Below are 9,792 nucleotides of genomic sequence, written 5' to 3'. Positions count from 1 at the left end.
TTCCAGGTATCTTGCCCATCCAGCTCCCATAAAGGAATGGACACTGCGTCCTCTGCAGAAGCATTTTGTAGACGTAGAGTAGCAGTTACCAACCTGCGGGTCACATAGTAGGTAACCCAACAGATAAGTATATCAGATATTTACATTATGATTCATAACAGTAACAAAATTACAGTTATGAAGTAGCAACAAAGTAATTTTATTGTTGGGGGTCAACACAACATGAGGACCTGTATTAAAGGGTCACAGCATTGGAAGATTGAAAACCACTGCTCTGAAGTCAATAAAAGAGTGAAGAGGACTTGAAGGAGTAAGACCCGATGAATCCTCAATGACAACTAAATGATTAAGATTACTTCCAATTAATGTAAAATGATAACAGATGATACTGGGGTTTCCTATGAGAAAATGGTTTTTAAAATAAAAATTTTTTTACTTCTAAATTTGATAGGTATATGCAAATACACAAATATATGCATTTTGTGCAGTGATTTTAAAATGTTTTATTTTCTTATCATACTTAGATTGGCATCTGAAATTCTCAGGCTCTATAGGGCCTTTCATAGCTTTCAGAGGGAAGGACAAATCTGCTTGGTGTGCAACACCCTCTGCTGCACAGCCAGAGAAGTCTCTAGCTTTGAAGGATGACTATTTAATAGACCTATGATCACCGTAAGTGACCTTAGACCCTGTCTTGAGTCAGGTTCTGACAAGTCCCAGATATCTATGACTGACAGTTCTACACAAGTCAGGAACAGCTAGACCACAAGTCTACAGTAGACGACAGTTCTATGAGTACTGGATTTGCATCAAACAGTTTCTACACCAGCTGTGCTCCATCTTGAATATCTGTCTCTGGGCTAATAACTCAATGTGTTGGTATTAACAGCTGTCATAACTCCTGAGGTTAACTTTTGTTACCAAGAAAGTGAAAATAAGATCAAGAGCTTTTATGAAGCCTAAACACAGAAATGTATGTGAATTTATTTGTATAGTGTCAATTGCAATGGAAAAGTTCACTTCTTTCATTCTGGATGGAAAAAATCCCACACACTCTAAACAAAATGTATTGTGAAGAACAAAGTGAGAGCATGAAATAACTTTAAATGAGGACCAAAAAGAATAATATTAAAATGTCAGGTAACAGACACAAGCATCACATACAACATTACTTTTTTTTCTTTATTTAACTCTTGTTTTAACAGTTGAATTTTCTTCTTTCCACAACAAAATCCAAAATAATACACACCAAAACACAGGTCATTACAAGCAGCATGGAAACTAATGCTGAACTAAAGCTACTTTCAAACACAAACACAGTCAATCACTTCAAAATAGCTAGTGTAGACTATCTTGTTACTATTACAGAGAGAATATATGTACAAATATTTAACAATATACAAGATAGTATAAAATTATATCTAATATAAAAATGGCAAATGATAATAAGAGATTAATGATTACAATGCATGGAATGTGAATGGATTAAATGCTCGTAAGATGACCAAGTTCCAGTAACAGGTTAAAAATGTAAAAGGCATCTCTAGAATTTTTGTAACATCATTTAAAGTGGACATTTATGTAAAAAATAAAGCAATCGTTAAAAAACAGTAAGGACAAAAAATTTTTTAAACAAGTTTTCTTTATATTCATCAGATAAAGAAAACGACCTACATCATAAAGAAAATGACCTACTTAATGAAGTATTAAGTTTAATAAAAATTATTTGATATTGGGGCTGGAGAGATGGTGCAGTAGTTAAGAATGCTGGCTCCTATTGAAGAGGACCTCAGTCAGGTTCTCAGCACCCATATCCATACCTATATTACAACTACATGTAACTCAAGCTCTTGAGGATCTGACATGCTCTTCTGGCCTCCTCCACACACCCCCCATAGAGACTCAGATTCATGTAAAAAGTAATAAGATATATATAAATTATTTTGTTATCATATAACAGTGATTTGACTATCATAAATTCTTAATATATTGAACAAAGCATCAAGACATATTTAAAAAAATATATCAAACTTCATACATGCTGAGGATCCCTAACCCCAAAGTAAGAGATGTGAATTTGATACAAAGTCTGAAAAGTTTTGTCTGATCAACAGACACCACGGATGAAAAAAATTACACAACACAAAACTCTATTTCATTCACAAAAACATTACAACACTGATAAAATGTTATTATATGTTACATTATATACCGTATATAAAGGCATATACAAACTTGGGTCCAATCTGTAAGATATATCAAATATATTAAAATCTGGGGAAACTCCACAAATATCCAATACTTCTGGTTCTAAGTACTACAGATGAGGGATATTCATTCTGTATCATACCAAAAAAGATCACTCATATCTTTCTTCAAGTATTTGTGGAAGATTTACAAAAACTGGTTATATGTTAGGTCACAATGGGAACACCAGGAAATCCTTAGGTTGAAAATCAACAGGGTAGACACTTTTATAAGAGAATGGTCCTAAGAAACAGACATATGGAAAACAGAAGACTGGAGAAATGAAGCTATACGTCAAGGACACCAAGGATTGACCCAATACCAGATGCTAGGAAGAGGCCAGAAAAGATTCCCCTCTAAGCTTAGGAGGTAGCAGAGTCCTGCTGGCACCTTAATTTGGACACTTAGCCCCCAGAACTCACACACAATTCCTGATAACCCAAAACACAAAGCAAATGAACTTCTCAAATACAAACAAAACAATGGAAGACAATATGCAAATGCTGTATGTTCTCAAAAGGATAATCAAGCACATATGTATGTTTTCATAAATATCCATGGTCCAAAGAGAAAAACTCAAATGCCATAAAAATCTGCAAAAACAAAAGCTCCAACATAACTTCATCTCAGAGTGTAGATCTCATTTCAAGAAATGAAGCTGTCACTGCACAGAAAATCAAATTTCTTTAGCAGCTTTGTGTTGTACCATATTCCACAGAAATGTGGGAGAGATACAATAAGGACACATATTTGAAGGAACTCTATGGACTAAATATAGCATATATGCTCAATAAGTCCATGCATTAAGTCAAGTAACTGCTAGGCTCAGTAGGTTTAGATGTCATCAACTTTCACAAGATCTGTGTATGAACAGGTAAGAACACTGCTGAGCAGGGAGAATAGAAATAGGCAATGGTGGCCACAGTAAGTGAGAAGCTCTGTAAGCCACAATTGTGACATATGTCAGCACCCTCTTCCCTTCCTGTGAGGATGACAGATACATGAAGCCACTTGGCAAGGCAGCGTGAGGACGTCTGTGTGAGTGGGTGGAGAACAGCAGCACAGCTGAAGGGCTGCTTCAGTCCCAGCTCTGACTCCAGTGTGGATCCTGATGGATAAGGATGATGATTTTTGTCTGGCCAGGAGTTAGACACCAAACTTTTTCCTCCTAGGCCACATATAACCTTCCTTTTTAAATTCACCTTCAGCAAAGAACTCTATGAATCAGTTTAATAAGAACCCTGGAACTCATTCTTCGTATTTGATCACAACCACAGTAAGGGCAGATTCCTTATCTTCCACTATTCCCCAAATGATGTCTAACTACTCTGGGATGTTTTCAGTAAGGATTTTTAGAAGTCAGTTTAGACAGAATCTCCCTTAGGCATTTTCTATTCACTGACCCCCCAACTCTAATTCTTAGCTATAAATTCCCTCTTGCCCATCCCAAACTTGGAGTCGAGCCTACCCACCCTCTCTTCACTGCAGACCCTACTGATATGGCTCCTAGACAACAGTCTTAAAAAAAGTCTACAGTGCTTTCAGCGGATACTGTTTAACACACTTTAACAGAGGACTCACACTGAAATGGAGAGAACATTTTATCCGGAAGCCTTTTGAGAATCATGAGATTGATGAGGTTGAAGTGTGTGGTAGTGGAATGCTAGGATTAAAGGTGTATATGCCACCACTTTCTGGCCTCTATGTCTAATCTAGTGGCTGTTCTGTTCTCTGATCCTCAGATAAGTTTTATTAGGGTACACAATTTATTGGGGACACAATATATCACCTCACCACATCTGACACCCTCTTCTGGCCTCTGAGGGCACTAGGCATGTATGTGGTGCCCATACATAAATGTAAGCAAACACTCAAACACATAAAATTTAAAGAAAAAAAAGCTTAATTAGCTGGATAGTATAAAACAGTCACCTTGTGGTACCCAAACCAGGTACCTTTCTAACAACTTCATTGTCCAAGAAATGACTAGAAGTTTTTTAATAATTATGTCTTATGGTGTCAAATTAGGTGTTCTTCAAAACAGCCACCAGGTTCTAGGATGAGTAACTATACAAACTGTGAGAAAAGACATCAGTGATCTTCTGTGGGAATGTATCAAGAAACTCAGGTTGAAAAAAGGCGCTACTTTTCCAATTTGTGGATGAAATACTGAAGCACTGAAAGTAAAATCTGGGCTTTCAAAAATGACTTTTGGACTTGGGAGACAGTTCAGTGGATGCTTGCTGCTCAGGCATGAGGTCCTCAGTTTGGATCCCCAGAACCCACATAAAAACCGGGAGCACACATCTGTAACCCCACAGTTGGAGGATGGAGATGGGTACAAACAGGCACACCTAGGAAGTTCACCAGCCAGCCTAGCCTAGCCTAAACTGTTATTAAGAGACCCCATCTCGCCGGGCGGTGGTGGCGCACGCCTTTAATCCCAGCACTCGGGAGGCAGAGCCAGGCGGATCTCTGTGAGTTCGAGGCCAGCCTGGGCTACCAAGTGAGTTCCAGGAAAGGCGCAAAGCTACACAGAGAAACCCTGTCTCGAAAAACCAAAAAAAAAAAAAAAAAAAAGAGACCCCATCTCAAAAATAAAAAACAAACAAACAAAAAGGTGGAAAGTGACAGCCACCTCATGTTGACCCCAGCCTTGGCAAGGAACATGTGGGTGAGCACACTTGCAAATACATGCATACATATATCACACACTCACCAAATTAATATTATAAAATTGGCTTCAGGGGATGGAGAGATGGCACAGTGGTTAAGAACACTGGCTGGTCTTGCAGAGGACGGGGATTCAATTCCCAGAACTTACACAGTGATTCACGCCCATTAGTAACTCCAGTGCCAGGGGACTTCATGCCCTCTTTTGATTTCTATGGGCAACAGGCACACATATGGTGTACATACACACAAGCAGAACACTCATACAATAAAATACACCAATTTAAAAAACAGTTTCCAATACAACGAGAAATTATTAATTTAAAATGATTAGTTTCTTTGCCATGCAGTGTATTTATGAAATATGGGCTCTTTCTGAATTTGTCCAATAAAAGGTGACAGTATTATGATTAACATGAAAAGTATTTGGGTCACATTAAGGAATTAATTCAGGAAATAAATGAATATCTCAATATGAAAAATGACAAACTAAAATGTCTTAAAATTTTAAGCAACAATATGGCAAAAACTTCTTTGCTATGGTTTAGTCTACTGGTTTTAGACCTATTTTGAGTGAGAGGGAAAAAAAGGAAGAAGGGAAACCTTATACTATTAGCCAATTAACATTTTCCTTATTTCCATCCAGCTGGTTCTGATATATAGGTATTTGGTATGTTTTACACACACAGCTCTCTATATTAGCAATAGTGTGAATTAAAATCGACCTATATGGTTTATTTTCATAATGCCAGAATCTTTCATTCAGATCACTGTCCTGGTCTGTTTTGTCATGTGTTTTCTTTTAATTTCTTCTGTTTTTTTTTACCTGTCAGTGGTTTTCAACTTTCCTAATGCTGAAACCCTTTAATACAGTTCCTCATGTTCCTCAAGCATAAAATTATTTTCGTTGCTACTTCATAACTGTAATTTTGCCTACTGTTATCAATCGTAATGTAAACATCTGTGTTTTCTGATGGTCTTAGGTGACTCCTGTTCAAAGGGTGGTTTGACCCCTGAAGGGGTGGTGACCCATAGGTTAAGAACCACTGATCTCTATGTCCTCTCTTGGAACTACGGAGCTTGTTGGTATCAAAATAATTGTTAAGAGTAGATGAAGCATGTGTGTACTTGAATGAGTTTTCAAGATTAAGACGTCTTTTAAAAGGCATCCAAAAGAATAACTCCTGCCAAATGTTTGAGCATATCATGGAGACATACCTAACGTTTGTTAAAAGCATACATAGTAGTATTTTCAGCACTCTAAACAACCAGTGTTCTTGTCTGAACATCTTGGCTACGTTTATTGCACTGCGTGAAGAATTAACAATAACTCCCAGTGTTAATTTAACACAGCTGATGTTCTGATTTTGCTTATAAATGTGATCCTGAAAATAGGTCCTACAGGTGCTAAATTTCTGAGGGTCAATACATCAGGCAAACCCAGAGACAGCAATACACACTCCTAAACGCCTGGTATTCCGTCCTTTTCTTGAACCTAAACTAATCTAATCGCGCGCCCCCAACCCGCCCCGCCACCCCCGTTCCCATCATTTCTACAACCTCAGAATATTACAGAAAAGTACTTCTAACAACAGTGAGAAGAACACTGAAACCGCTCCCAGTAATACTTTCAATCTCTTCACCCCTTTTGCTCCCGCTCCTAATTTTACTGCACCTGGGACACAGTTTCACTCTCCGAAGCTCACTGCCCGGACACCACCTATTGCCCGTCAGGTGGGCATTCTGTGTACTGAGTGATGCCAACAGGAGCCACCAAAAGCCCAGGCTTAGGAAGCGCCTGATGACACCGAAGTTGATGGCCTCCGCCTCCTCCGGGAAAGCCCGGGAAAGCCTCGGAGTCCCGGCTCTTCCCGGCGTGTTTCCGGACGGGTGGGCGTCCAGTCGCGGCCCAGCGGGATGGAGGCCGCTGCCCACGCCCGCCCGCCCGCTCGCCCTCCGAACTCACCTCCTCGCGCCCGGCCCACGTCGCCGTCCGCGGCCGTGTCGGACCCGCGCCTTCCGGGCCCGGCCGCCGGGAACCGCCTCGAGGCCGCGGCTCGGGAAGGGGCTTCGCCGCTCAGCGTCCACCAGACCCAGCTCGACGGAGACCCAACCAGACCCAGCCGGCCCGACGGAGCGACGCTCGTGGAGAGCCGGGCAGCAGCTCCCCGGCACCTGGCTGACGTCACTGCCGAGCGACAGCGGTTCCTCGGCGTGCCCTCTGCGCATGCGCGGCTGGACCGCGGTTAAGCGGGGGGCGGAACTGAACTGGGGTAACCTAGGTCACCTGGCCCTGAGAGCTTTCCTGTTAGAAAACACCTCCCTGATGCTGACTCTGGGGTCGCTCGCAGTTTCATTTGAAAGGGAATGCTCAATTCAAACAGTTCCGTGAAATTTCGGGAAAACCATGCGGTGATTTAACTGATGGAAGATCAGGAAGTGTGTTAAAGGGAGAATTCAGTTTACTTCTGCAAATATGCTAATGAGTCTCCAAACTACAAAACAGGCCACAAGCTAGGGAAGCATGACTAAAATTGTTCAGTGCACACAACTGCTATAAAGATTTGTTCCCAACCAAACTCTTAAAGCTATTTATAAAACTTTTTTTGTTTTGGTTTTTCAAGACAGGCTTTCTCTGTGTAGTTTTGGTGCCTGTCCTGGATCTTGCTCTGTAGACCAGGCTGGCCTTGAACTCACAGAGAGAACCCCCTGAGTGCTGGGATTAAAGGAATGCGCTGCCACCACTGCCTGGCTAAAACTAAAACTTTTTTTAATCTGAAGGACGCATGCATCTTGACAGAAACATGGAAATATTTTATAAAACTATTGGAAATTATACTGGGGTTATGGGGATATTGACTAGTTGTGGTTTTCTGTCATGGTCTCCATCGGCTATGAAAAGCAGAAGCTTTGATGAAAGGTGAGGGCTATACTTTTTTTTTTCTTTAGATTAAAATTATTTTTAAGGCCAGGAGGTGGTGGCACACGCCTTTAATCCCAGTACTCTGAGGCAGAGCCAGGCAGATCTTTGTGAGTTCAAGGCCAGCCTGGTCTACAGAGCAAGATCCAGGACAGGCACCAAAACTACACAGAGAAACCCTGTCTCAAAAAAACAAAAACAAAAAAATTCTTTTTAATGTAAAAAGACATTAGGGTTTAAACACACATTAAGATTTGAACTCATTTTGAAATTATCTCTGAAAATTACCATTTCTATTGCGATCTGCATATAAAATCATTGTTCATATATGTGTATATCCAACTGCTATGTCATAAAACAACAGGCAATAATACATAAAATCAAGTAAGATACGCATCTTTTTTCCTGACACTAAGTGTAGTTGAAAGTTTTCCTGTGTCCTGTCTGGTCCTGCAGCTGCGCAGACCTAAGTAAACACACAGAGACTTACATTACTTACAAACTGTATGGCCTAATGGCTTGGCCTTCTCGTTAGCTAGCTCTTACAACTTAACTCAGCCCATTTCTATTAACGTACGCACTGCCATGTGGCTTCATGGCTAACCGGTACTTTCACATCTTGCTTCTTTTGGCAACAGCTCACAGCATCTGTCCCACTCTCCTTTCTTCTCCTCTCTCTTCAGTTCAAATGTCCCACCTCACCTTATTCTGTCTCACCATTGGCCAAACAGCTTTGTTTATTAACCAATCAGAGCAACACATATTCACAGCCTACAGAAAGACATCCCACAGCAACTAAGTTTGTTTGTCTCAATAGTAAGCTCTGGACAGATAGGGACCTACATTTTTTTTTTTATCCACCATCACCAGGCTCTAACATTGCTTTGCACATAACAATAGGTACTGTATAAATGGCATGGCCATTCCCTAGGCAGTTGTTTCTATTTAGATACCTTTCCCAACTGTGAAAAAAACTGAGCACTTTTTTTTTTTTAGGGTAAATCTTACTTCCCCCAGAAAAATACCACTCAAAAATCTCAGCTTTCCTTATTCTTTATTTTTAAAATTGGTTCTTCCATAATTTCATACAAATATGTTCTTTGATCATCTCCCCCATTACCCTCTTTCATTCTCTTCCCCCTTCTTCATCTGTTCTGCCCCTGACTTTTATGTCTTTTTTGTGTGGCCCACTGCCATGGGTGGGAGATTATTTACTTCTGTTCTTCCAGCAACCCTTTAATGCTGACAGCTTGGTGAGAGCTATACTCACCTGCAAATTTCATGACTGCATTTTTCCTTGCAGCTGAATGTTATTCCATTGTATACATGCACCACATTTGTATTATTCATCTATCAGCTGAAGAGTATTTAGGTTGTTTCCATTTATTAGCTATTGTGACTAGAGCAGCAATGCACATTGCTGAGCAAGCATCTGTGCAGAACAATGTCAAGTCCTCTGGCCATACGCAGAGGAGTGGAGCTAGTTCATATAGTAGCTTTTTGAGCAATATTGGCCATGCTTGGTTTCTTGCATATGGTCCCCAGTTGGTAGAACTATTTGGCAAGGATTAGGAAGTCTTACCTTATTTCACTGAGGGGCAAGGAGGGGGTTTCTGAGGTTTCAATAGCACACACAATCACACCATTCCCAGTTAGCTCTCTCCACATCATGTTTATTAACCAGATGTAAGCTCTGAATTACTGCTCCAGTGCCATGCTTGCCTACCTAGTGCCATACTCCCCACCCTGATGGTCATGGACTCACCCTCTGTAAGCCCCAATAAACTCTTTTCTCTGTAAGTTGCCTTGGTCAAGGGATCTATCCTAGCACAACAATAGAAAGTAACTAAGGTAAATGTTATTTTCTCCTCCACTGTATGGGTGATAGATAAGAGCCATGTGAAACAACTCCACTCATTGTCTGCATTGTATCTTAGGGGAATAAAAACACA

General features: G+C 40.4%; 1 protein-coding gene across 11 annotated transcripts in view; it reads right to left on the bottom strand.

Moving 5' to 3' along the window:
* Positions 1-7,107, bottom strand: part of LOC128108689 (THO complex subunit 2-like) — a 34,354-nt gene extending 27,247 nt beyond the window's left edge. For all 11 annotated transcript variants that reach the window (XM_052735586.1, XM_052735585.1, XM_052735583.1 and 8 more), the window contains exon 1: positions 6,887-7,107. The gene's annotated coding sequence lies outside the window, so the exon portion shown is untranslated. The remainder of the gene's footprint in view (positions 1-6,886) is intronic.
* Positions 7,108-9,792: the final 2,685 nt, after the last annotated feature.

This window comes from Peromyscus californicus, unplaced genomic scaffold (genome assembly GCF_007827085.1).
Source record: "Peromyscus californicus insignis strain IS unplaced genomic scaffold, ASM782708v3 Scaffold_13__1_contigs__length_99412109, whole genome shotgun sequence".
NCBI lineage: Eukaryota > Metazoa > Chordata > Mammalia > Rodentia > Cricetidae > Peromyscus > Peromyscus californicus.
This window is presented reverse-complemented; position numbering and strand designations above follow the sequence as displayed.